A 26,979-nucleotide genomic window follows, 5' to 3' on the forward strand; every position below is an offset into this window, starting at 1 on the left:
GGTCTAAAGAAATTGCCCAGACAATCCTCTATAGAAATGGAAAATATGGAAAGACTGCAAGTGCACGTGTGTATAGGGTAATTTGGAGAAAGAAAGCAAAGCATTCCTGAAGAGATAATGACCAAGAGTTTCCCAGAACTGATTAAAGACATAATTCCACAAATTCCTAAATCATGAGTCTGAAGCAAGAAAAAAATTTTTTAATTATGTCTAAACAGCATGATGACAATGTAGAACACCAAAACAAAGCAAAAACAAACAAACAAAAAAAGGAAAAACTGTCAGACTAATAACATTTTTAAAAACTGTATTAGAGAATGGTCTTTGAAGAGATATATCAATGCATAGAGGAAAAATTACTCTACAATTTTATAACTAGCTAATTTATTATGTAAGAGTAAAAATGATATAAAGATATCTTACAAAATACTAAAAGAGTTTGCCACTTCCCAGAATTACTCATTTTACTTGCAAACGATTACAATAAAGAAGGCTTTAGAAGCAAGGAAACTGAATAGAGAAGCACAGCATAGATTGTAGGAGGTAATGATGGACAAAGAAATAAGAAAAACATGGAAATATCTAAACAACCAGTGACCACAAAAATAAATTTAAATGCTGACTTATTTATCGAAGTTAAAAAAAACAAGTTGGGGAAGACTAAATATTGTTAAAATGTCAACTCTTCCCAAATTGACCTATAGATACAATGAAATCCAAGTTAAAACTACCAGCCTTCTGTGTAGACACCAACAAGCTAATACTAAAATATATGTGGAAAGGCACAGGAGTTAGAACTGTCAAAAAAATTTGGAAAAGAACAAAGGTGGAAAAATAATGAAATAAAATTTGATTTTATTACTTACTATAAACCTACAGAAGTCAAGACAACATCATATTGGCAAAAAGATGGACACGGGGATTCACAGAATAAAACAGAGAATCCAGAGGTAGACACACAAATAAGGCCAACTTTATTTTGACAAAACTATTCAATGGGGAAAGGATAGTTTTTTCAACAATTGGAACAAATGGGCATCAACGTGAAAAAAAAAAGCGCACACTTTATACAAAAAAATAAATAAACTCAAAATGAATAATAAATTTAAATGTGAAACATTAACTATGAAAATTTTAGAAGAAAATGTAGGAGAAAATCTTTGTGACTCTTAATGAGGCAATGAGCTCTTGACACCAACACCATGATCTGAAAAAAAAAGGAAATTATAAGTTAGACTCCACCCAAATTACAGCTTGTTCCTACAAAAGACACCATTAAGTGAATGGGAAAACAACCAACTAGGGGAAAATATTTATAGATCACATACTTGACAAAAGTCTTCTGTTAGAATATACAAAGGGCTCTCAAAACTCAAAATTTTAAAAATAACTCAATTAGAACAGTGTATAGAATATTAGACATCTCATCAAATAAAGCATTCGGATGGAAAACAAGCACAGATGAAAAATATGCTTAGCATACTTAGTCATTAGAGAAATGCAAATAAAAACCACAGTGAGCTACCACTACATGGAAGTATTAGGATGGCTAAAAATAAAATATAAAAAGATTTTTATTTTTATTTTATTTGTTATTTGAGAAATAGAGAGAGAGAGCCCGTGAGTAGGGGGCAAAAGGAGAGGGAGAGAATCTTAAGCAGGCCCCTCCCCCAGTGCTGAGCCTGATGGGGGCTGCATCTCACAACTCTGAGATCATGACCTGAGCTGAAACCAAGAGTCAGTCGTTTAACCGACTGAACCACCCAGGCGCCCCTAAAAAAATTTCTAAATGACAATGCCAAGTACTAGAAAGGATGAAAAGCAAGTAGAACTCTAACACATTGTCATTGTGAATAGAAAGTAGTACAGACATTTGGAAATCAGTTTGGTGGTTTCTTATAAAGTTAAGCATACGTTTACCATACAACCCACAGATTCCGCTCATAGATATTTACCCAAGTGAAATAAAAACAAAGAGTTTTTTATGAATATTTATATCAACTTTACCCATAATTACTAATAACTGCAAACAACTCAAATGTTCCTCATTCAAGGAATGAATAAACTAGTTGTGGAATGGAATACTATTGTGTGATAAAGAGGAGCAAACTATTGATACACGCAATGACATGAGATATATTTCAAATGCTTATGTGAAGTGAAAGAATTAGACTCAAAAAACTATATATTGGGGATGCCTGGGTGGCCTCAGCAGTTAAGTGTCTGCCTTCGGCTCAGGGTGTGATCCCGAGTCTTGGGACCGAGTCCCATAGGGAGCCTGCTTCTCCCTCTGTCTATGTCTCTGCCTCTCTCTCTGTGTCTCTCATGAATAAATAAATAAAGTCTTTTTTTCTTTTTTTAAAAGATTTTTCTTTCCTTATTTACTTGAGAGACAGAGAGAGAGAGAGGAAGAGTACAGAGGGAGAGTGAGAAGTAGAGGGGAGAAGCAGACTCCCTGCTGAGCAGAGAGCCTGACGTGGGGTTTGATCCCAGGACACTGAGATCATGACCTGAGCCAAAGGCAGATGCTTAACTGACTGAGCCACCCAGGTGCCCCAAATAAAATCTTTTTTTTTTAAAAAAAAAAAAAACTGCATATTGAATAAATCCATTTATATGACATTCTGGGAAATGCAAAATTATAATGATCCATGTTCCATGGAACATGAACCATGTTCCATGGTTGCCAGGGTTTAAGTGTGTGGGAAGAATTTGACTACACAGGAGTAGCACAAGGACAATTAGTGGGGCATGGCAGTAGGTGTTAGAACTGTTCTCTCTCTATATTTTTTAATTTTTTTTTAAATTTCTACTTTATTGAGGTATAATCGACCAAAAAATATTATAATTCAAGTCCACGACATGGTCATTTCATATACATACATATTATGAAAAACTTTCTTCTACCATGTTGTACATTAGATCTTCAGAATTTATTCATCTTATAGCTGAAGGCTCTTTTAGTAACTATTCACCGTTTTCCCAATATTCCAGCCCCTGGCAACCACTTTCCACTCTGTTTCTATGAATCTGACTTTGTATTTAGATTTCATATAGAAGTGATGTCATGGGGTATTTACTGTTCTCCATCTGCCTTCTTCACTTAGCACAACACCATCAAGGTCCATCCGTGTTGTTGCAAATGACAAGATCTCCTTTCCCACGGCTGAATAATATTCCAACATATATATGTACCGTATCTTCTTTATCCATTCATGCATTGATAGACTCAATTAGTATGGGAGTGCAGATTTCTCTCTGAGACCCTGTTTTCTTTTCCTTTTAATATGTACTCAGAAGGGGGATTGCAGATCATACGGTAGTTCCACTTTTAATTTTTTGAGGAACTGCCATACTGTTTTCCATAACAGCTGCACCAATTTCCATTCCCATCAAAGTACAGAAGGGTTCCCTCTTCTCCACATCATGGCTAACACTTACCTCTTGACTTTTTGATGACTGCCATTCTAACAGATGTGAGGTAATAGCGTACCGTGGTTTTGATGTGCATTTCCCTGATGATTAGTGATGTCGATGATCTTTTCACCGACCTTGCAGCCATTTGTTCCTCCTTTGGAAAAATGTTTATTCAGTTCCCATGTACATTTTGTAATCAGATTTGTTTTGGGGGTTTTGTTTGTTTTTATTTTGTTTTTTTTTGAAGTTGAACTGTGGGAGTTTTCTATTTATTTTTTACATTAACCCCTTATCAGGTATATAACTTCCAAGTATTTTCTCCCTTTTATAGGTTGTCTTTTTCATTTTGTTGGTGGTTTCCTTCGTTGTACAGAAGCTTTTTAGTTTGATGTAATCCCTCTTGTTTATTTTTGCTTTTATTGCCTTTGCTTTTGGTATCAGATCCCCCCATCAAAAAAAAAAAAAAATCATTGCCAAGGCTGATGTCAAAAAGCCTACCACCCACATTTTCTTCTATGACTTTTATATCAGATTTTGCACTCACATCTTTAATCCATTTTGAGTTTATTTTTTGTGTATGGTGTAAGATAGGGGTCTAGTTTCACTCTTTTGCATTCCATTACATATTCCTGGCCTCTTTACCATAAATTAATTTGACCGTATATGCATGGATTTATTTCTGGGCTCTCTATTCTCTTCCTTTAATCTATGTGTCTGTCTTCATGATAGTATCATATTGTTTTGATTACTATAGCTTTGCAACATAGTTTGAAATCAGATAGTACGATGCCTCCAGCTTTGTTGTTCTTCCGTAACTATTCTATATATTGATTGTGGTAGTAATTACACGAATCTATTAATTTGTCAAAACTCAAGGACTTGTACACCAAAAACAGTGAATTTTACTCTATATGACTTTAAAAAATAAATGAAGGAAAATGTTGGAAATAAAATAGTAGACCGCAATACTACCGTCGTAGTTTCGTGAGGCTGCTGTAACAAATCACCACAAACTTGTAGCTAACAACAACATAAATTCACGCTCTTATACTTCTGGAGGCCAGAGTCTAAAATAAGTCCTACAGAGCTAAAATCAAGGTGTAGACAGGGCCATGCTCCCTTTGAAGACTCTAAGGGAGAATCTGTTCACTGCCTCTTCCAACTTCTGGTGGCTGCTGGTGGTCCTTGATTTGTGACTACATCACTCCAAACTCTGCCTCTACAGTCACAGGTGCCTTAGCTTCTGTGTGAAATCTCCCTTCCTCTCTCTTTATAATGACACCTGTGACTGCACTTGGGGCCATGTGAATAATCCAAATAATCTTCCCATCTGACAATCCTAATCTCATCCGCAAAGTCTTTGCAATGTAAGGTAACTTTCACTAGCTCCAGGAATTAGGATGCAGACATTTGGGAGAGGGGAGCTATTATTTGGCTTCCCACAACCCTATTAAATGAGAACAGTCAACACAGGAAACTTTTAATGTACTTGTAGTATTCAATCTCTTTAGATAAATAATAAAAAACATAAGTGTTCAGCTTCTGAGTGTCAGAAAACAAGAAGAAATGAAGCCATTTCTGGCTGAGTGAGTAGTTTGGAGAAGTAGGAAAATATATGGCAAATTCAGGTGGTAGTGAGTGACCAGAACATGGAGTATGTGAAGCATGCTGTGAAAAAACTTTCGAAAGACAGTTTATAGCCAAACAATTGAACACCCACCTTGAACCCCTTGTATGATTGTGTAGATCTTAGGGAACCAGTACATATTTTTTGAGTCAGTGGGAATCAAATCAGAGTATTTATTAGTATATAAAAATATATGAAGTATAATAGCATTTACTATGTGTCAAGAATGACTTCAATATTTTCAACATGTATCCTTATAATAATCCTATGCTCTAGATACTACCTTTATAACCATTTTACAAATGAGGAAACTGAGGCACAGAAAGATCAAGTGGTTTTCCCAAGGTCACATAGCTAATATGTCAAAGTACCAGGATTTGGAAACAAGAAGACAGCCTCCAGAGTCCTTGTTTTAACTATTTACTAGAGAGGAGAGAGAGAGGGAAAAAAAGGAGAAGGGAAATAAAGAATTCAAGCAGAGAAAGAAAAAGAGAGAAAGAAAGAAGATAAAGAATGAAGAAGAGAACGTTAGAAAAAATACTCTGTTTTGATTACGATAGATCTAGTCCATGGTGGAACAGAAACGGTGGGATATACGTCAGTTTGTCAAGAGGAGCCCCTAATGCTCCATGCATCCCTTTCCAGTCGATTAGACCATGTACTCAAGGCAGAGAGTAAACCCCAACGCCATCACGTGAAGTAAATCCACTACTGCCTTGGGTTCTCAGAGATCACCATCTTTCTTGGCAAAATATCTTTCAAATCCATAGGCCAATAGATAAGTTCAGGTTATACTCATGAGTAGTCCAGCCCTGTTTTCTCCCATAAAGGCGTGAACAAATACATCCACTTCACACAGATCCTAAAACATCTCTAAGAATTGTAGACTTTCTTTAGAACCACAATAAAGTAATGTAATAAATGCACTGTTTGAAATTTTTTACTGTTTTGTATATGATTCCCGAGAATAGAACTGTGACCCTTTTCTGTAAAAGTGGACTGTTTTCTTTTGTGCCATTTCAAATATATTGTTTTATGTCACTGTAGTTTCAGATGTTTATTTTTAATTATTCAGAGTCAAAAAAATGAGCTCAACTGGGAAACAAAATGTATGATTCCGCATGCCTTCAAAAATGCAAACCTGCAGCATTAACTGGAACTTTCCCCAGGATACTGTGTTTCAGTTCCAACTGGCTGCTAATTACTTACAGTGAAAGTGTCACACTGCTCTCCTTTCAGCACTTTGTTGGCCAAGTGTCTCTGGCAATAATCTCTCAACACATAAGCACCATTCCCTTTCATCACATTATTTAATCAATAAAGCAATGCCCTCGCACCAGCCAGGCCCAGAGCCATCTTGTCACAAGTGCTAAATAAATGAAACAAACACCAGTCCTGCTCTACAACCTCTCCATTAATAAACATGAATGGAGATTCCTTTAATACAAAATCCATCCTCTTGAATTTAAAACTGCACACATATGCACATTTATGAGGCTACAAAAGGAATTTTTTATTATGATGGTGGGATTAGACCAAGACCCACCCACACTGGGGTGAAGTTCTTTTGAATCAGACTGGGAAAGGTGCCCTTTCCATGCTCTCTCAGTCTTGATTCTTCACGAGAACAGATGTTTTCTCATCTACTTCCTGCCTTCATGAAGCTAGCCCATGGAAGACCTTGGCAAGGTCTTCCTCACAGCCCGGAAGGAAGGGTTCCCTCCGCTGCTCAGTCTATAAAGGAATGATAGGTGAATCTGGGATACCCCATTTTCCTATTTCTCTCTACCACACCCCATGTTTTGGAAATGTTGAGCTTCTAAGGATAAAGTTTGGATCCCAATTCATTCTCTCCTATTTCTTATTGGTTATACAGTCACAGAAGAATGAGTCTTAGCCCGAGGCTCCCCCCAAAACTCTAAAGCCTATGAAGCCTTAAAAGAATGGGGTTAGTGTTTCCTCTTCTGTGTCTCCATAGTCTAACAGATCCTAGCACAGGCTAGGTAACAATGGGTGTTACATGGATAGGTGACTTGGTTGATAGCATCGAGAATCACCTTCTATGGAAGCTAGCATTTATTAAGCACTTACCACGTGCCAGTTAATTTAATCCTCTCATTGTATAGATTTTTTTTTTAAAATGAGGAGCAAGGAGAATGAGTAAGTTATCCAGAGTCACAATAGGTGAGAGACAGAGCCAGTATTTCAACTTGCCCAGTTTAACTCCAAAGCCTGGTCCTTCTTAACTGTTCTGTGATTCTCCTCCCAAGTTTTATCTGACACATTGTGGCTTCCTAACTTTCTCTTATATGGTTGCATGGTTTTTTATATCAGGAGAAACACTAGCTTAAAAAAAACTATCAAAATAATAATAATTCCCATTGGAAGTCATTATTACTGTGTTCAGCAAATGGTAACCTCAATGACTGGGTGTACATTCTGCATGAGAATCTTTTGCTAAAAGCTATTGAGAATGCAAAGCAGGTGTTAAGATATAGTCTGACCTCCTTTGGACCACAAGCTACTAAAGTTCTCAAAAGAATTAAACTATTTTTACTGTATAGAACATGATTTGACCTATTAAAGTTTCTCTACAGCTGAAAATGGCTTGAAAAAGAAGTGCTAACTACACAGGAAAATGTTAATATTGGAATGGCATTTACGTTGAAATAGAATGTGTTCACTTACCTTTTTGAAAAAAATCTGTTATTTCCAATTCAAATCCTAACAGTTTCAAGGTCTGTTTTTGTTTGTTTGTTTGGTTGGTTGGTTGGTTGGTTGGTTGGTTGGTTGGTTGTTTTTTTCCCGTGGGCTGCTTGGAGTGAGCAAATTCTCATGATCAACTGACATTGCTATCAGCATTTCTAGTGTAAGCCAGCTATCATCAAGTTCTCTGGCATCCAGGAACCAGGAACCATGTTTTTGTAAATAAGATCACTCTGCTTCCATTCTGTTTTCCATGAGAAGACTAGACCCTCCACAATACTCCCATGTGTTCCCAAAGGGTTTCCTCTATGCAATTCCTATTCCTTCTGAAATTGAAATTGCCCTCCTTGCCCTCTGAGCTCAAGGTGAAGTCTCCATTTCTACTTTGTCACAAGCATGGGAGAGCTCCTCATCATTCATTACTAAAAGCACCATTAAATAAGGGCTGCTGTGTAAAATTGACTTTTATTAAAGATTATGGAAAAAAATTAGATTATACACAGATCAGAAACCAACTTCGAGTAGAATGTTTTATATCATAAATACATCCAATCATTCTACCATAAGTAACCTCTTAACAACTCTCTTTATCCCTTCAGCCCTGACCTTCAGCCATGTTCTCTTTTTTTTTTTTTTTTTTTTTAAGATTTTATTTACTTATTCATGAAACACACAGAAAAAGGCAGAGACATAGGCAGAGGGAGAAGCAGGCTCCCTGTGGGGGGACTCAATCCCAGGACCCTGAGATCACGGCCTGAGCCAAGGCAGATGCTCAACCACTGGGCCACCCAGGCGCCCCAGCCATGTTCTCTTTCTATAAGACTCTAACTCCATCTTTCCTCTTCTCTGAATAGTGCTCAAGCTCTAATACAACTCCTTCTTGAGTTGCCAGGAGACAACTGCCAAATTCTTATTATTTTATTATGTAAAGTAAATAAAGCACTTTCCCCAATATCTAGGTGGACTAGGGGGAAATCATTCACTTTTCATAAGCAAAGATTCTATAAAAGGATTTTTCTTACAGAAAGCAAAATCCTCTTTTCTGAAGGGAGCCATCTCAAAAGGTATCCAGCCACCTTTTAACATTGTTTTTCTCAATATCCTATTCTCAGAGTTCTAGGAGAAAATGAACAGAGCTTTTTCTGAACAGTCAAAACTTTCAGCAATGTGGGTAATTACTCTTTATCCTGAAATAGTGCTTTATTTAAGATACCTAGATGAAGTACAGCCTAGTTAAGTATTCTTTTCCTAAATAAAATGTAAATAGCTCCTCCTAAATCTGTGTGATAAGCTAGTGTCATTTAGGATGAGTGCCACGCTGTCAGCACTGTTTAATAAATATTTGCTAAATAAATTGGTAATTGCAGTCACTTCCCAAAGGAAAGGTGACAAAAGGTACAGGTAAAGTAAAATTACTTTATTTTCACTCTAAGAGCAAAAACTTTAATAATTGCCCTGAGTCTGTTTTAGCAAAAATTAGGCACTTGGTTTTCATTAGGAAAGACATTCAGAGATATTTCTCCTAATGAAAATCTAAACCCAGGCCTTTAAAATGGCTTAGTGATAGTGATGATTCTTCAGAGAGCTCACCGGTTTCACGGCCCTATGGGACATGTTGATAATTCATTTTATAGGTCAAGCGCAAGTGCGTTTATTAATGTATGCTCTGATCTAACCCACATTGCAGGATTAACTTCACAGTGCTTGATCAATGATATCCAAATTAATGGATTCATCAGCACTGCCTATTGAGACACCCTCGTCATTTATATTGCATTTCTTACAACTCGTAATTAGGCATGTAATCTGTGCAGTCTCTATGTAGACTCTTGAAAAGAAATCCACATCAGAAGAAAGTGCAGAGATTTTTATTACCTTGAAGACTTTGATTCATCAGGGACCTCTGTTCTGTTGCATCAAGGCTCCCACATCTTGATAGGTATCTTTTCCCATCCTGAAGTTGTCCCTATCCTTATAAATCTTTCACTCTAAGATTATATGCTGTATCAGGCCTTTTCTGTGCCCACAAAACTTTTGTCCCTACTATTCCATGGAAACATTCACTTCCACAATCTTCTAACAAATTAATCACCTTTCATAGAATCTGGTATTACCGACAATCCACTCCTACCTAGACTTTTTCAACTACTCAACCCTAAGACATTGCCTTTCCAGATCCTCTCTCTGTCTTTCTGGTCAGAATTTATCTCTCCTTGTGATCTCTTTCTCTGGCTTATTCAGCCTTCCTCTAAGCTCTGCCTTTGCTTGTCAAACTCTTGGACCCTCATTTGTATCAATCCATCCCATTGGCTTCTACAGTCCTTTCTATGTACATGATTTCCACCACTTACAGTTTAATCTGTCAAAGAGGAAAGCAAACGTATAAAAAGAAGAAATAAATCCCCAAACACCATTAACAAAAGCATATACAAAAGAACCCAATTCTCCAGTTAAGAAGATTTTCATATACAATGGAATATCATTCAGCCATAAAAAAAGAAGGAAATCTTGCCATTTGTGACAACACGGATGGATTGTGAGGGCATTATGCTAAGTGCAATAAGTTAGAGAAAGACAAATATAAAGTAATCTCACTTATATCTGGAATCTAACAAAACAAAACAAAACAAAACAAAGCTCACAGATACAGAGAACAAATTGCTGATTGCCAGAGGTGGTGGACAGATGGATGGGCAAAACGGGTGAAGGTGGCCAAAGGTACAAACTTCCAATTATCAAATAAATAAGTCCTAGGGATGTAATATACAGCATGGCGACTCTGTTAACAATCTGTTTTGTATATTTGAAAGTTACTAAGAGAATGGATCTTAAAAGTTCTCATTTCATGAAAAAACAGTGTAACTATGTGATGATGGATGTTAACTAGTCTTATGATGATCAGTTTGCAATATATATAAATATTAAATCACCTTGTAAACCTGAAAACATATGTTATATGTCAAATATATCTCAATTACAAAACACAATTTTCGATGAAGATAAAAACAGATCAGTTACAAACTCAAAGGTTGAATAAACAAAAAAATTCACTTACACATATTTAAAAGAGGGTCACCTAAAATACAAAGACACAGTGAAAGTAATGGGAGCAAAAAGATATCTGGCCCAAAAACAAACAAGTAAACAAAAACTGTAGTTCCTGATTAATAGCAGACAAAATGCAATTTAGGGCCAAAAGGTATTTTGAAATATAGAAGGTCATTATATATTGAAAGCATTAATAATTTAACAAAATTTCAAGACAAAAAAATTACAAATTTGTTTATACCTATCAAAATAGCTTCAAGATATAGCAAGCAAAACTCAATTGAGATGCAAGAATAAATTAATAATGTCATAATCATAGTGAGAGATTTTTTTTGTGGATATAAACAGCAATGTATTTAAAATATGCTAAATTTACAAAGTAGATTATTAAAGCATAGGTACCAGATACTCCAGATTTCTTCATGCCCGAATATAAGCTGAACCCAAATCTTTTTTTTTTTTTTATTGGTGTTCAATTTGCCAACATATAGCATAACACCCAGTGTTCATCCCACCAAGTGCCCCACTTAGTGCCCATCACCCAGTCACCCCAACCCCCACCCACCTCCCCTCCACTATCCCTTGTTCATTTCCCAGAGTTAGGTGTCTCTCATGTTTTGTCACCCTCATAGTGAGAGATTTTAATAATCTTTTCCTACTAATTGATAAGTCAAGGACAAAATATCAGTATGTGGTGTATCAAGTTATGCATATACACCAACTAAGAATGCACATTTTTTTCAAGCCCACATAGGGGATTTACCAAATTTGACCCTCTACTAGAAATCAAGACAAATTTCAACAAATATCAAAGAATATCTATCATTCAGACCATAATCACTGAGTAAATACTGTAAGATTGGTAGCTAAAGCAAAAAGCCCCATATATTTAGAAATTTTTTAAAAACACATCTAAATGATACATGGATTATAATTCTTACAATGGTAGTTTCAAAATATAATTAATAATGAAAATTCTACATATCAAAACTTGTGAGATACAGGCTAATGCAATACTCAGAAGAAAATGTACACTCTTTACTGCATGTTTTTTTTTAGAAAAAGAGTGAAAATCAGTAACTAGCTACCCATCTCAAGAAATTAGAAGAACAGTAAGAAAAAATACAAAGTATAAGAAATAAAGTAATAAAAGCAGAATTTGGTGATATGTTTAAAAACAAGAAAAATAGTCCAAAAAAACTAAAAGCTGGTTTAAAAATAAGTAAGGCTAATTAGACAAACTATTAGCCAAAATGATAAAGAAAACAAAGATGAAAGGCAAATAAATAATATTTAATGTGAAGAAAAGGGAAACTGGTACAGAAATAGTGTAGTTTGATTGTTTTTTTAAGTAGGCCCCATGCCCAGCATGGAGCCCAACGCAGGGCTTGAACTCATGACCCTGACATCAAGACCTGAGCTGACATCAAGAATTGGATGTTCAGCTGGCTGAGCCACCCAGGCATCCCAGTAGAGATGTTTTTAATCAAAAAGAGTTCTATAACCAAATATGCCATTAAGTTTGCAACCTAAAGTAAAAAGGATAGTATCCTAAAAGCATATACCTTATCTGATCCATCGCAAACAAAAATAAAAATAAAAAACCTAAATGGATGTCTAGCATTTATAGCAGAGATATTTAGTACCTATTAAAATCTATACACCTTATCAGAACTGGGTGAAGAAACTAAACCAAACTTTTCTTGCAGGTAAGGGAACTAAACTTCACAGAGATGAAACTAGCAAGTCGCCCACACTAATGGGGTCCTCTATGAGTCAGGTACTATGGTAAATACTTCGCAGGCGTTACTTCATTTCATAACAAGAAACCTATAAAAGAGCACTCACGTTTCCATTTTGTATATGAACTAACTGTAGTTTATAAGAGGTAAATACTTGCCCTGAGGTCATGTAGCTGACATTGAGACTCAATCCTAGACTCATCTGCCTCCCACCTTGTTCTCCTAGCCACAACGAGGGTCAGGATGCATGCAAAGTAAAGTATGGGAACGTAAAGACTGCTAACTCTGAGAAACGAACTAGGGGTAGTAGAAGGGGAGGAGGGCGGGGGGTGGGAGTGAATGGGTGACGGGCACTGGGGGTTATTCTGTATGTTAGTAAATTGAACACCAATAAAAAATAAATTAAAAAAAAAAAAAGTAAAGTATGGGTGATACCCAGTCCCCACCCTTCCCCCCAAAACTGTTTTTTCCCCTATCACACTGTCTCATTGAGGGTAAATTGTTGAGATATAGTAGGGATTATAATACTAACACATCTTAAGTATGTTGCTGCACACAAATGCTATATAAGACAATTTTGCTGGCAAAAGGAAATCTCCCATTTGCAAAGCAGCACTGATGACGAAACGAGCAGCTGAAGGACATGTCCATGCTATCAGATTCTTCCATGGAGAGCATAAAGTAAGATTATCGAGCTCCTAACTAGCAACTTCTACTGCTTCTGAGGCACTCTCCTGTGGTTAGCAGAATCATGCCCCCCACCCACCCAAAGATGTCTGTGTCTTAATCCCAAGAACCTGTGACTACATTATGTTACATGGTAAAGGGAAATTAAGGTTGCACGTGTAATGAAGGTCGGTAATCAGCTGATCTTTTTTTTAAGACTTATTTATTTTATTCATGAGAGAAACACACGATGAGAGAGAGAGGCAGAGACACAGGCAGAGGAGAAGTGGCTCCCCGCGGGGAGCCCAATGTGGGACTCAATCCCAAGACTCCATGTGGTACTCAATCCCAGGACTCCAGGACCACGACCTGAACCTAAGGGAGATGCTCAACCACCGAGTCACTCGGGTGTCCCATGATCTTAAAATAAGATGTTCCCAAATTATCTAAATGGGCCTTATGTAATCTCGGGGGGTCTTTAAAATGCGAGAGGGAGACAGAAGAGAGTGAACCAGAAAGATAACAGCCTGGGACAAGTATGGCCTAATGTTATACAGGCTTTGAAGATGGAAGAATGGGGCCAACAAGCCAGGGCAATCTCTAGAAGCTGAAAGAGTCACAGAAATATGTTCTCCCCTAGAGACTCCAGAGGGAACGCAGCCGAGCCAACCCTCTGATTCTAGCTGAGCGAGACAGACACGTGTAGGCCTTCTAATCTGTAGGACTGCAAGATAACACATTTGTCTTATGTTAAACTTCTAAGTTTGTGATTTGTTACAAGACTAATAGGAATCGAATACACCTCCACGTAAAGCAATACAGTGTCATGATCAGGGGCAGGGTCTATGGTGATCCAGAGATGTCTACAAAATGATCATACACAAGGAAGGCTCTATCTAGCAGGGACGCTGTCGCTTCAGGTTCAGAAAACTGGCTCTTCTGATTACATGAATGTAAACACTCCAGAAGATGAATTAGAACACGCTTTTGAGCAATGCTAAATATATTTTTAAGTGGTAATCTTCATCAAAACAGTCTAAGTGATCAAAAGAGATATTTCATGTAAAGTACTAAACAATAATATGTATCAATGAATATTAGCTGCGGTTTTTTTTTTTTTTATCCCTAGCCACTATATCTTGAGTACCTATAGTGTTTATATACATCGTCTCTAAAACTTTAAGCAACCATGCAAGGTTGATATTATCTTCCTCTTTCACATGAGAAAATGAAAGTTTAGAAAGATTAAGAAAGTCACCCAAGCTACCCAGATCATAAATCAGTTTTGGAATTAATGTAAAATTGCTTAACATATACTAGGGAAGAATAAAACTCACTATAATACATAAATTATAGCATGTTTAAGAAACATCAGTCATTCAGATTTCAAATAATTCAAACTACCAGACAGACCTGTTTTCTGTATCATCAAAGAGAGATTGCAAAAGTGAAAATGAAAAAAAAAAAAAAAAAGAAAAAAAAAATCTGCCTTCTGGAATATTACTCAGCCATGGAAAAGAATGAGATCTTGGCATCTGCAATAACGTGGATGGGTCTAGAGTGTCTAATGCTAAGTGAAATAAGTCAGAGAAAAAAACAAAACCATAGAAAAACATAATTCTAAATGTGGAATGTAGGAAACAAAACAAAGAAAACAAAAGACAAACCAAAAAACAGACTCTTGACTTTAGAGAACAAACTGATGGATACCAGAGGGCAGGTGGGTGGGAGGATGGGTGAAGGTGAGGGGGATTAGTTACTGTGATGAGCGCTGAGTAACATAGAGTATTGCTGAATCACTGTACTGTACACCTGACCCTAATCTAATACTTAATTTATACTGGATTTTTTTTTTTTAATCTGCCTTCTGGTCTCTGCCTCAAACTTGTCTCATTGTGAGATCATGGACAAGTCTCTGCATCTCAATTTCCTTGTCTGGAAAAACGAAATGAGGAAATTAAAAACTCACTGTCGTCTCTCTCAGCTCTTCTCTTCAGGGCTTTAAGATAACACAGGTACTAGATAAAGAAGTACTAAAGCCAGAACCATCCCTACAGCCCTGCTCCCTTTTTCCCAGGGGATATATTCCAAGTGGGGGTGGATGGAGGAGAGCCTGAAACCAGGGATGGTACAGACCCACGTGACCTACATAACTGAAAAGTTTAATTTATAAATTAGACATGGCAACAGATTAGCCACAGTCCCAAAGGATAACATAAAACAATGATAACAACACCCTGTAATAGGTTATGTGACTACGGTCTCTCCCAAAACACCTTATCATAGTGTCCTCACCCTTCTTACGATGATGTGAAATGATCAAACGCCTGAGTGACAGGAATGACGTAGGCTTTGTGACACAGCCTAGGGTAGGGTGAGTCTTCTATTGGCCTTCTGATGATTCATCAGAAGGGGGGTCATCTGCCTCCGGACCGCGGTTGCCAGAGTAACCGACACTGCAAAAACAAAACCACAGATAAGGGGGCAACTACCCTTAATAAAGAGGATTCAAAGTCCTCTTTATTAAATTTCCAGAAAAGAGTGTTTTATGTGTTATGAATCACTGATTTTGTCCAGGGCCCCTTTGTTGTGTTTTGCTAATGTCTATTATTTACATGTGATATAACAAAACGGATTTTGTTCCTCATCAATAAAAATCCTCCAAGTTTTAGCCCTAGAACAAAAACAATAAGAACTCAAAATGCTCAGAGTAAGAAAGTGCTGGTCAGTAGGTCAAAATTACCCCTTTTGCCCAAGGAGGTTTCCAGTCCCACCAACCAGCTATCAATCCAACACCACACACCAGTCTTACAAAAACACATTTTAACATGAGTATTGAATTTAAAATAAAATATATATCTGTAGGTAAGATAATCATATTTTACATCACAGGCCATAATTTTAATTAAAGCTGGCATATTTATGCTGCTATGATTTAAAACATTAACTAAGTTGGACAAGGTCTCAGATCTTAACTACACCCGACCTGTTTGTGAGTTTTGGCACTCCACATTTTAGGTGTGTTATGAAGATGACAATGTGCCAGTCATCCAAGCTGTCAAACGCCTGCTAAAATCTGTTCAGAGCCAAACTCATTTGCACTCGGATGAGCACATCCCAAGAAGTAATCACTTAAATACCTACAGTCTCAGGTGCCACGCATGGCTAGCAAAGCAAATTTTATAACAACCCCAGGATAATTTTTCCCAAAGTGCTGAAGTAATTCCATAGACTAAACCGAGGTAAAGAATTATGGGAGCTATTAGTAACTATAATTATAGCATACCAAACACTCACAGAATAAAGCACTGGGGTCAAACATGTCAGCAGTTATATGGTTTAAACATTCTTCTAAAACAACTCGGTTAACACATTTTGAAACACAATAGTAAAAATATGTCCCCCGTTTGATAGAAAGGACACTTTTACACACTGTGAGTGGCAGTTTAAACTGATAAATATTTCTGACAAATAATCCAAAGATATGCATCATGAGGTGTCTTAATGCTTGTATACTTTGACCCAGTTATCCCAGAAATAGGGCCTACCCAGGTGAAGAGGGGGTGAGGGTAACTGAAGTGTCTTCTAGGCAGGGGGAACCTCATGTGACAAAGTAGGAAGTGACAGAAAGTCTAAAGATCTTTTCCAGAATTGTAAATACAGAAAGTCTCCAGCGCTCAGGAGTTTTATCTTCACAAATTTGGCTCCTCCAAGCAACCATGAAGGGGACATGTAATAGTCTGTAATGTTGCTGAGGTATGACCATATCCATATCCAAATTGGGAACACCTCCTTGCCAGTGAGTATGCCAATGACTGTCTGTCATGTAGCATTCCTCATTAGGGCTTTGTGGGGCAATTTATATTTATGGGTACACTTCATAGTTTATGGGGGAACATTGTATGCTATAGTGGTATTTTGAGACTTTGGAGTCCATGGTGGTCTTTCAAAATGAAAAAGGTCTCGATTTGTTTGAAATGGCAGTAGGAACAGAAGGATGTGAGAAGGTGATGAGAAAAACAGGTAGGCAAAGGCCTACTCACGAACAGTAAGGCATGGTCTGCTATGAAGCTGAGGCACAGGGCAAGCTGCATAAGAACCTTGTGATGGTCAAAATTAAGAGAGGCTGCTGTGGAGAACGGGAGCAGATGGAGGCTTTCAACAAGAATTGCCATGCACTGCCGTGCGTCAGTCTGAGGTAAGAGCAGGTGTTGGCTCTTAATTCCAGGCATTGGCCTGTTTTTATAAACTTCCAAGCTAAGAGTTCTACATTTGTAAAGTATCACACAAAAGAGGAAATGACACAAAAGGAGATGGTATGCAGCCCATGAAGCCTAAAATATTCACTACACATCCCTTTACAGAAAACATTTGCCAACCCAACCCCTGAGTCACAAAACACAAATATGTAGAGCTGCTTCTCCGTGGCTTCTTGAACTTCTACGTTCAACAGCCTGCAGCACACAGGTTACAGGGATTGATTGATCCACATGGGAACTAAAGGGATTAAGGGAGAAAAAAAAATGATAATCGATGTGTTGGATTGTGGGGACTAGGCTGGTCAGAAATAGAAGCATAGACAGAAAAGAGCTGATATATTCGTGGAAGGGGAAGAATAAATGGGTTGGAGTTCTGAAAAATTGGTGCAATGAGAGGAAGAGCTTGAGGATAATAGGGTATGAACTCAGGGTAGGGTATTTGGTCTACTATTTCAGGGATGACTCAGTTCCAAATTACGTCAAGGAGGATATGGGCTTGGGAATGAGCAGCAGGAAATGGAATTCAGGGAGATGGCTAGAGCTGAAGGGGGGAAGGAGGTTTAGGTTCAAGTCCTGGATGAAAAGTGTCCATATGGTTACACATATGGGGATGAAAATTTAAATATAGGAAGCCAATGTGTTTTATTTTCTCTGTAAATCAGCCACCATGGCTGAAGTCACTGCACTCAATGTGAAGCCACTGAACCTGAAGTTGGGAAGAAAAATACAATCTGTTCTCGGGAGGCCGAGGGAGTCGGCTCCAGCACACCACTGAGGCAGACAGTGAATACCTCAAGAAAAAAGAGGATGCCGTGTTCAAGAGCTTCAACCAAAGAGGGGGAAAAAGGATAAGACAATTGATCTAGTTCTGGAATGAGGAAAACAAGAAATGGAGACTAAACGAGACGTCAGAATGAATGTTATATTCCAAATATTAGTCCTTATTCAGACTCTTAAGGGGTGCCTGGGTGGCTCAGATGGTTAGGTGTCTGCCTTTGGCTGGAGTCGTGATCTCTCCCGGTCCTGGGACTGAGCCCCATGTCAGGCTCCCGGCTTGGTGGGGCATCTGCTTCTCCTCTCTCTTCCTCTCCCCCTCCTCATGATCTCTCTCTCTCTCTCTCTCTCTCTCTCTCTCCCCCTCTCTCTCACACTCTTTCCATCCTTCTGTCTCAAATGAATAAATAAAATCTTTTTTTAAAAAAAGAAAGAAAAAGCAAAACTCTTAAATGGTCTTATTAATCAGCCAAGGAGCTTTGTGTGGATATTGGACACACAACAGCTCTTCATTTTCTTAGGAAGATAGAGAATTAATTGATCAATATTATTAGGATTGTTTCTGAACCTTGGAGCTGATGTTCTAATTGTCAAATCAAGTATTCTAGCATAGCTCTGGTCATTCCATCCCAAGAAGGGATGTACACACATTGGAGTAAGGGGGAAAAAAAGGAGAAACGTCTAATATATATATATTTTTTTAGAGGAAACCCCCTTCTCAGTCCTGAAATAACAGGACTTATTCCAGTAAGGTTCCCATTTGAGGCAAGTAGTGGAAAAAACTTACCCACCAAAGGGAAGCTCTCTGTGTATATGCTCCTTTATCTTGGAGAAATTCAATATGCTTTATGCTCAAAAACTAGGAAACACATACACACATAGTCACCACCACAGAATATCTTGGGTAGAAAATAAAGGCCCTTGTAGATGAAACATTTTTTGGTTGGGAAGAGAACAATCTCTATTTCTCAATATATCCATCAGTACACCCTAAATTGTGTTGAAAATATCAGCAGTTTAAAACAAGTCTATTGCACATTTACATTGTATCTCAGCAACCTCAGAAGCAGGAAAAATGTAATGAGCCATTGGCCAGTGAAGCTTGTGAATGACACTAACACGATTGGTCCATTTGTGTTTCACTGGCCAGAGAAAGTTATTTGGCTACTCCTCAATTCAAAGAAGTGGAGTGTTTTATTCTCCTTTAGGGCCTGAATATTTCTAAACAATTATACAGACTACCATTTTTAGCAGTCAAAATTTAGTAGTTCAAAAATTTTATCTTACTGCTTTAGAAAAAAAAAAAAAAGTCGATGAATTTTGGTTTCACATGAGTATATCTACTAGTGGTTAGAAGGGCCTCCAAAGTAGATATGAAAGACCAAGAGTGGATGTGAGATTGAGGGCGAAGGAAATGACGGAGCCAGGGGCCAGTGTTGTTGATGAAGATGGATAGATGGACCAGTCAATGAGAGTCACTGGTCAGCATCCGAAGAGAGTAAGCCTCAAAGTAGAACAAAATTTTTTTTTTTTACAATAAAGTACAAGTGAATAGGCCTAAAAATTAGAGATTGCTTCTACTTTCCTCCCTGTTGTTCCTCTGATCATGCTCATGAAAGGAGCAGCACACTTGGGGGAGACTTGCTTTTATTTTAGTCATAGGCAAGATCTATGGAGAGTTACAGATTAAGGAGAAGACTCATTCACTACGTAGCAGGGGTTTCCCTAGGCAGAGAGCACAGTGTAGGGGAGAAGGGCAGTCACAGGCACAGGGAGAAAGGACCAGAAAGAACAGATGGACCAGAGAGGCTGGCATTCAGAACACAGCGAAGAGCAATGGGAAAGAGAGATTTGGAGCAAGTAGCCAGTCCCAAGAGTCCAAGTGAACCCCAAGACTAAGTCCTAGTCCTGCACAGGCTGAGATTGCAGGTGGTCTCATAAGCCTGGGGGAATGAGAGCTGCTAAGCCCAACACAGGCCTCAATTCCAAGACTGACATAGATCTCGACCCATCCTACAGAAGCTTCGGCCTGGCACTCAAACAATGGGGTAAAGCAAAGAAAACCCCTCAGCTAGGAAAACTATCCCTTGATGCTTCATTCTTCTTTGCCCTTTCATTCAAATTCAAGAGTATATATAGTTCAGGTCTGCAGAAGGATCTTCTATAAGCTTCTAAAAGCTTCATAGAAATTAAATAAATAAAAAATAAATACTTCATAGATAAAGAGAGTGTAAGGAGAGCCTTGGACAAAAAAGAAAAATCTACTTTGAAGAAGAAAGGAATGTTAGGGTTAGGGAACAAGGAAGAAGACAAGATACGAACAAAAGTGAGAAACAAAAATGCAAAAAAATGATGGATTCGTAAGTTTGGTCAAAGCATTAAATAGGAGAGAAATTTGAAGGTTTAGGGAGACCTAAATGTTTCCAAAGAGGAAAATGTGTAACTTAATTATGTTATAATCAGCCACCATGCAAAAGATTGCAATTATTAAAAAGGAGAGCTCCAAAGACTAATATCATATAAAAAGGTTACGTGATGCATAAAATGTTATGAAAATTGAATATACAGAATAATTATAAATATATGTTCACAAATGTGGTTTGTGTCTAAGTGGATTATGCACATACTTGCACACATACACTCTATACCCTTAGGATCATATTAGCTGAAAGGATTTGAAAACTTGCTTCTAAACAGGGCACTGGATAAGCCAAGATCCTCTCAAGAAACAAATGGCACACTGAAAATGAGATAATTTTAATCTGATGAGAATTTATTTAGAAAGGGATTGCTTACATAGGTGTGACTGGGATATACAGGAACCACAAGGGATAAAGCAGGAATGTGGGACTAGAGGCAAGAAATGTGTTACCACCCATAGGTCCTAATGGAAAAAGGAAAGGAGGACAAAGGAAAAATAATAGATGACTAACCAGCAAATGTGATTTGGGAGTCTCTGGCAAGCAAATGTGCCAAGTGAGACCTGTCTGCAAAGAACTCGTAGGAAGTTTTTCAGCAGCCATTGGGATGGGAGGAACAAATCAAAAGAGCAGAATAGGAAAAGAAACCGTCATATGTTCATTACACTATAAAAGCTGATATGATACAGTGCGTGGGGCAGGGCGGGGGGCAGTACCATGACCTCACAGTAACAAAAGCACATCATAATTTGTGGGGAGAAACAGCTCTGTGAACATTCAAAATCGCTCATCACAAACCTTTGAATCCCAAGGGTCTTATCTAATTTTACCAGACCAAAAATAGTAACTCTAAAAACTGAGACAGATGTGTTATTTCTGGGAGGTCTCAGAGTGACTTTTGATCTGCTCCTTTAAATTCGCAAGGAAGAAACGGTGTGATACAATCATTGTCAGGATGCAATAAGCTTCACTTTGACATCATTTGAAGAAAAATTTATAAAATAAGAACAAAAGGCAACGATGACATAATGCTCCCTTTGAAAGTGGATTAAATTGTAGACGTAATAATAATCAGGATGGTATCCATTACCAACACATACAGTTTTAGAAATGCTTTGCCCAAAAGTACATTATAGATTCCCTGGTTTTGGGAACCCTGGATGGCGCAGCGCTTTAGCGCCTGCCTTTGGCCCAGCGCGCGATCCTGGAGACCCGGGATCGAATCCCACTTTGGGCTCCCGGTGCATGGAGCCTGCTTCTCCCTCTGCCTATGTCTCTGCCTCTCTCTCTCTCTCTCTCTCTGTGACTATCATAAATAAATAAAAATTAAAAAAAATTTATAAATTCCCTGGTTTTGATCATTAAACTGAGATTATGTAACAATACATCCTCGTTTTTAGCAATACACACTGAAATATTTAGGGCTAAAGTGGCATATGCCTGCAACTTCCTCTCAAATGGTTGGGGAACAATAACGATATTTGTATGCACATATACACACATACAGTAGGAAGAATGATAAGACAGACGTGGTAAAATGTTAACATCTAGAGAACATGGGTCGTAGATATATATATGAATTCTTTTTACTATTTTTACTTTTCTGTAATCTGAAGTTATTTCAAAGTAAAATGTTAACGGAAAATGTATAAAATCTCAAGGAATAAATGCTTAGAAGTTGACTACCTCTTCTTAGTCAAAAAAACAAATGAGAGCGACAAAGTAATTATTGAAGATGGCAGTTTGAGGCAAGAGCAGATAATGGGGATTTATTTGTTTATCACCAAGTGGTTATGGAATATTTTGCGCCCTACCAAAATATAGCCATTTTTTCAGTCCACTGAAAACCAATCACCATTTCACATTGTTAAGAACATGCTCAGTACATAATATGACACACCATGATCTAGAGCCTACACTGTCTGCTGAACCAAGGCATCGAAGACAGCGAAGGAATAATAGAATTAATTAAAATTATGATGCCAGATTTATAAATGGACTCAGGTATAACTGTCATCAACACACACAAACAGAAGATTAATAGTGAGCTAAATGATAATATATTTGTCATTGAAGGTAAAGCTATAGTTGTTTTCATCTTCTGGTGGAATTTAATATTCAGGCAAAAAATACACACATTTACTTGTCAAATCACATTATTATGATCCAAAAAATAATTTTATTTCTGTAAAACGCTAAAAACTGTAAGCTCTCAATCATGCACTCAACATTAATTTGCCAGATGTTTCGAGGCCACCCCCCACATGTTGGGCACTATAGTAGATACGGGGGATATAAGGTAGAGCCTAATACATCTGTCTTTTTTGTGCTTATACTGTAGTGAGTGTTAGAAAAAAATTAACAATATAAAAAAGTAAAATATATAATGGTACTGATGTTTGCTAAGGTAAAAAATAAATAATAGTAAAGAAGGAAAGATGGGATGAGAAATATTCAGTGAGGGGGTGAATTTTAGAGCGTATTCCCAGGGCAAGTCACCATGGAGATGATCCTCTGAGTAAAGCCTATCAGAGGAAGAACATTCCAGAGACAGAATGGAGAGTGCAAAGACCCTAAGGCAGACACATGCCTTATGAGTTGAAAAAAACCAGTTGCCCTCTTTGGCTGGAGCCGAGAGAAACTAAGAAGAAAACAAAAAATGAGGCCAGAAAAGTGCCAAAAACTTAAATCACAAGAGGTCTTATAAAAAGTAAGGACTGTGAGTTCCCCTCTGAGTAATATGGGAAGCCATTAGCAGAAGCATAAAATGATCGGTCACACGTTGTTCAGGATCTCTGGTTTTGTATTGAGAACAAGCTGCAGAAGCCCAAGGTCAGGAGCAGAGAAAAACAACAACAACAACAACAGAACAGTTCAGGGATTATAGAAATAATCCGGGCAAAAGGTGATGGTGGTTCAGATCAAAGTGTTAGCAGTTGCGGTCAGTGAATTTTTTTATAACCAGGTATTTCCTGCTTGGAAAGGACTGCAGAACTATAAATATGTCCATGCAAACTAGAACCATGCATCTTAATAATTGATCTTGGTAATCAGTGGGAAAAACTGGTTCCCCAACCTTTAAAAATTTTTCTCAAGGCATTAAAAACTCTCTACTGTCAGTTATGAATCTACAGGTTAAGTGGAAAAAATAGCACAACTATTATTTATTTAGAACACTGTCATTTAAAACATTAGAAACATTGAGATTTCATCTTTTACTCCTTCATTAAAAAAATATTATCAAGGGTAATTTGGACAAAATTTGCCTAATTCCTCTTGCATTACTTATAATAATGAGCAAATATCTCTCCATGCCTTGGTGAACTATTAGTCTCTAAACTGGATCCACTTCCAACAGTTTATCCCCTTGCACTTTCAACGTATCGAAATACCACTGAGGTCTTTTAGTGAGAACTTATTTGTCAGCATCATGTCCCCTGGAACATCTCCATCCTCTTTGTCACAACCACTTCCACAGTGATGTTGATAAGGGTACCTTAACTAAGTCTCGCTGGCTAAAAATCTAGAGCCACTTGAAATATGGCAATGCCAATGTTCCCACGGACAGGTATTTCTTCTATTACTGCATTTATATTGGATTTGAATCTCATTTCCAGCATTATCAATTTTCATTTCTTTATAGCACGCTCATCTTTGTGGCTCAATTCTTTCTTTTAATTACTCGCTTTTGCAAAAGGTCGAACGGGTTTATCACTAAGAGACAAAGAGGCAACATAATTACACGCTTTGCTGTCTGTGCATGAACTGAATAACAGGTATGCAGTGACTAGCTGCCCACAGGCATTAAATGAGGTGACGTGATTGGTCATAGATGAGGATGCGCATCTGTTATTTATGTGGGGATTTGTGGACTGAAGACCTAGCTGCAAAGTTTTTACTTTATTTAATTACTCATAGTTCATAGTTTATATACTGCAGTAACTGAAATTTGAACCATGCTGTTGGAGAACCGGTATTATCGAACTAAACCCCTATAACTGAAATCCATGTCTTTTGGAACCATGAAGTGAGGACGGCCTACGTTTTGACAGCTGAGACAATAGATTCTTTTTGGAAGATGGGATATGTAGTATGAGAAAAAAGAGCTTCTCCTCATAGCACCTGTCACAGGTACAATTTTACATTCCTTGTCGTATTGATTATTCGACACTGACTATGTCACTTGATAGCCAGCTCTATGAGGGCAAGGACCACACTGTCGTTGTTTGCCATTATCAGGTGGTTCTATACTGTCCTCAATAGTGTTTCATTGAGTCTCACAATAACCCCAGGAGGTAGGTATTGCTAATCTCATTTTGCTGATAAGGAAACTGAAGCTCTGAATTTAAGTAATTTGTCTTTGTTGCACACAACTCCTAACCGACAGACTAGTACTCAAATTCCTATCTTCTATATTCAAGTCCAGTGCTTTCTCCTTTGAGCCACCCCATCCTCCCAAATAGAAATAGAGCACAGTCCTATAAAACCTGGTTTTGAAAACCATAGTCCCATATTGTTCATGCCATAATGAATTAGTATGTGGAAGCTGTAGGGGATAAATGAGGGCAGAAATAACACAAGTGCAGTATGTTTCAATCTCCTGTCTGGATAAATATCCTACAAGTTTCCATTTAAATTCTGGTCTTAGCCTCCATGACAAAGATTTATAAAATATTCAAGGCCTTCTTTGTTATCATAGCAACAAGACTAGCAGTGCCTAATTCACCTTCTTCAGACTGCTAATTAAAATACTCATGAAAATCCACAGAAAGACCAAACTGGCGACTACACTGACTGGAGGCAAACCCAATCCCCCACCCCCACTCCCAAAACAAAACAAAACAAAACAAACTTCACAGGAATTTCCACCATCTTCATACACAATAAAGATAACTTAAGGAATGCATTCCTGAATTGCTCAAACCCCAGTCTGTGGTTCAGGACGTAAAGGAGGGGAGGGCTATGTGGAAGGTAAAAAAAAAAAAAAAGGCTTTGACTCACCTCACTAACCACACCCAAAAGTATCTGGTTGCATTTACCAGAAACTCACCTCTCATCCCCAAAGTAATTATCTTCTAATCCAGCAGCATCTCTCTCCTCCTTCACCATGTCCAAAGCTGTTCTTTTTCCATTCGTATTCAGATACCATTCCTCTCATGATACAACAGTACAGGAATCAACAGGACAGGGCAATTTGAGGCAGACTTGTTGTTCCCAATTATAATGACCAATGTGACTATTGTCCTGGTCATAATATCTAAATTATTTCTAATATCTAAATTAGTTTGCCAGAATGTGAAACCATTGCTTTGTTACGAGCACATAATTATTTTAGCAAGTAGGATGCTTGGTGGACATAATTCAACCATTCCGATAAAGGGAAACTTTCACCTTCTACTTTTTCATTTTTGATATGACATGAATTTCTTCCAAGGACATATTCATTTTAGAACTAATAATTTTTAAGTGTTACAACTGAGTTAGCCTCTGAGACTATGTCAATAGCCCCTAAATCATTATTATACAATAGCCTAAAGTATACGATTAAATGTATGTAGAATACTGAATACTAAAAGAACTGATGGAAAGAAATATTAGAGTGTCCCATGTGATCTAAAGCTGAGGATAAGGCCACATAATATAACATAAATATCCCTTTCCTTATATCCATTTAATAATAAATACCAAATCAGAATTAAAACTCTATGTAACAAATTGATAACACTCCTGACCGAAGACAGAAAGAAGATACTTTCCATTGGGGGCCCATTTCCTTATTTATATCATCAATAGGGAAAAATTAAAGAACGCATCCTGAATGACTTAAACTCTGCTTTGGGAATTATCATCAAGAAATCTATGAAAAGCAGAGGGTTTGTTTAAATTTTCCAGTGGTAAAAAAAATAAATAAATAAATTTTCCAGTGGTGAAATATGTATCCTCACTAGGCAGACAAATGTATGTATTATCTAAAATTAAATGAGTGCAACTGTGTTCAGAGAGAAGTGAGAGGATTTGATATGCATACCACGTAGGATACAAGTGAGTTCTCAGAGAATGAGCTCACATTTTGCTCTGAATGGTTCTGAAAAAAAAAGCCTGTGATAGAGAAGACATGTCATTCTAGGTTCTATACAGTTTTCTTCTGGATATTACCTAATGCCCACCGCATCTTCACCATCTGCATCCCACCCCATCCCAAACCTCCCTCATCCTCAGACTTCACCTCTCTCGACCTTATGATGCCCCTGGAGTTCGGGCACTACTCCTTATTTGATGTTTTCAGAGCCAATCACCTGACTCTTTTAGCTGTTTTTGTT

At 37.7% G+C, this 26,979-nt stretch overlaps 1 long non-coding RNA gene across 4 annotated transcripts in view; it reads right to left on the minus strand.

Annotated features, from left to right (window-relative positions):
- Nucleotides 1–718: 718 nt before the first annotated feature.
- LOC102155303 overlaps nt 719–26,979 on the minus strand; it is a 76,980-nt gene continuing 50,719 nt past the window's right edge. The window contains exon 6 of one of the 4 annotated variants that reach the window (XR_005366195.1): nt 719–1,207. This is a non-coding gene — a long non-coding RNA (uncharacterized LOC102155303). The remainder of the gene's footprint in view (nt 1,208–26,979) is intronic. The other 3 variants (XR_005366196.1, XR_005366197.1, XR_005366194.1) reach the window with 3 other exon arrangements.

This window comes from Canis lupus, chromosome 10, assembly GCF_011100685.1.
Source record: "Canis lupus familiaris isolate Mischka breed German Shepherd chromosome 10, alternate assembly UU_Cfam_GSD_1.0, whole genome shotgun sequence".
Classification (NCBI taxonomy): Eukaryota; Metazoa; Chordata; class Mammalia; order Carnivora; family Canidae; genus Canis; species Canis lupus.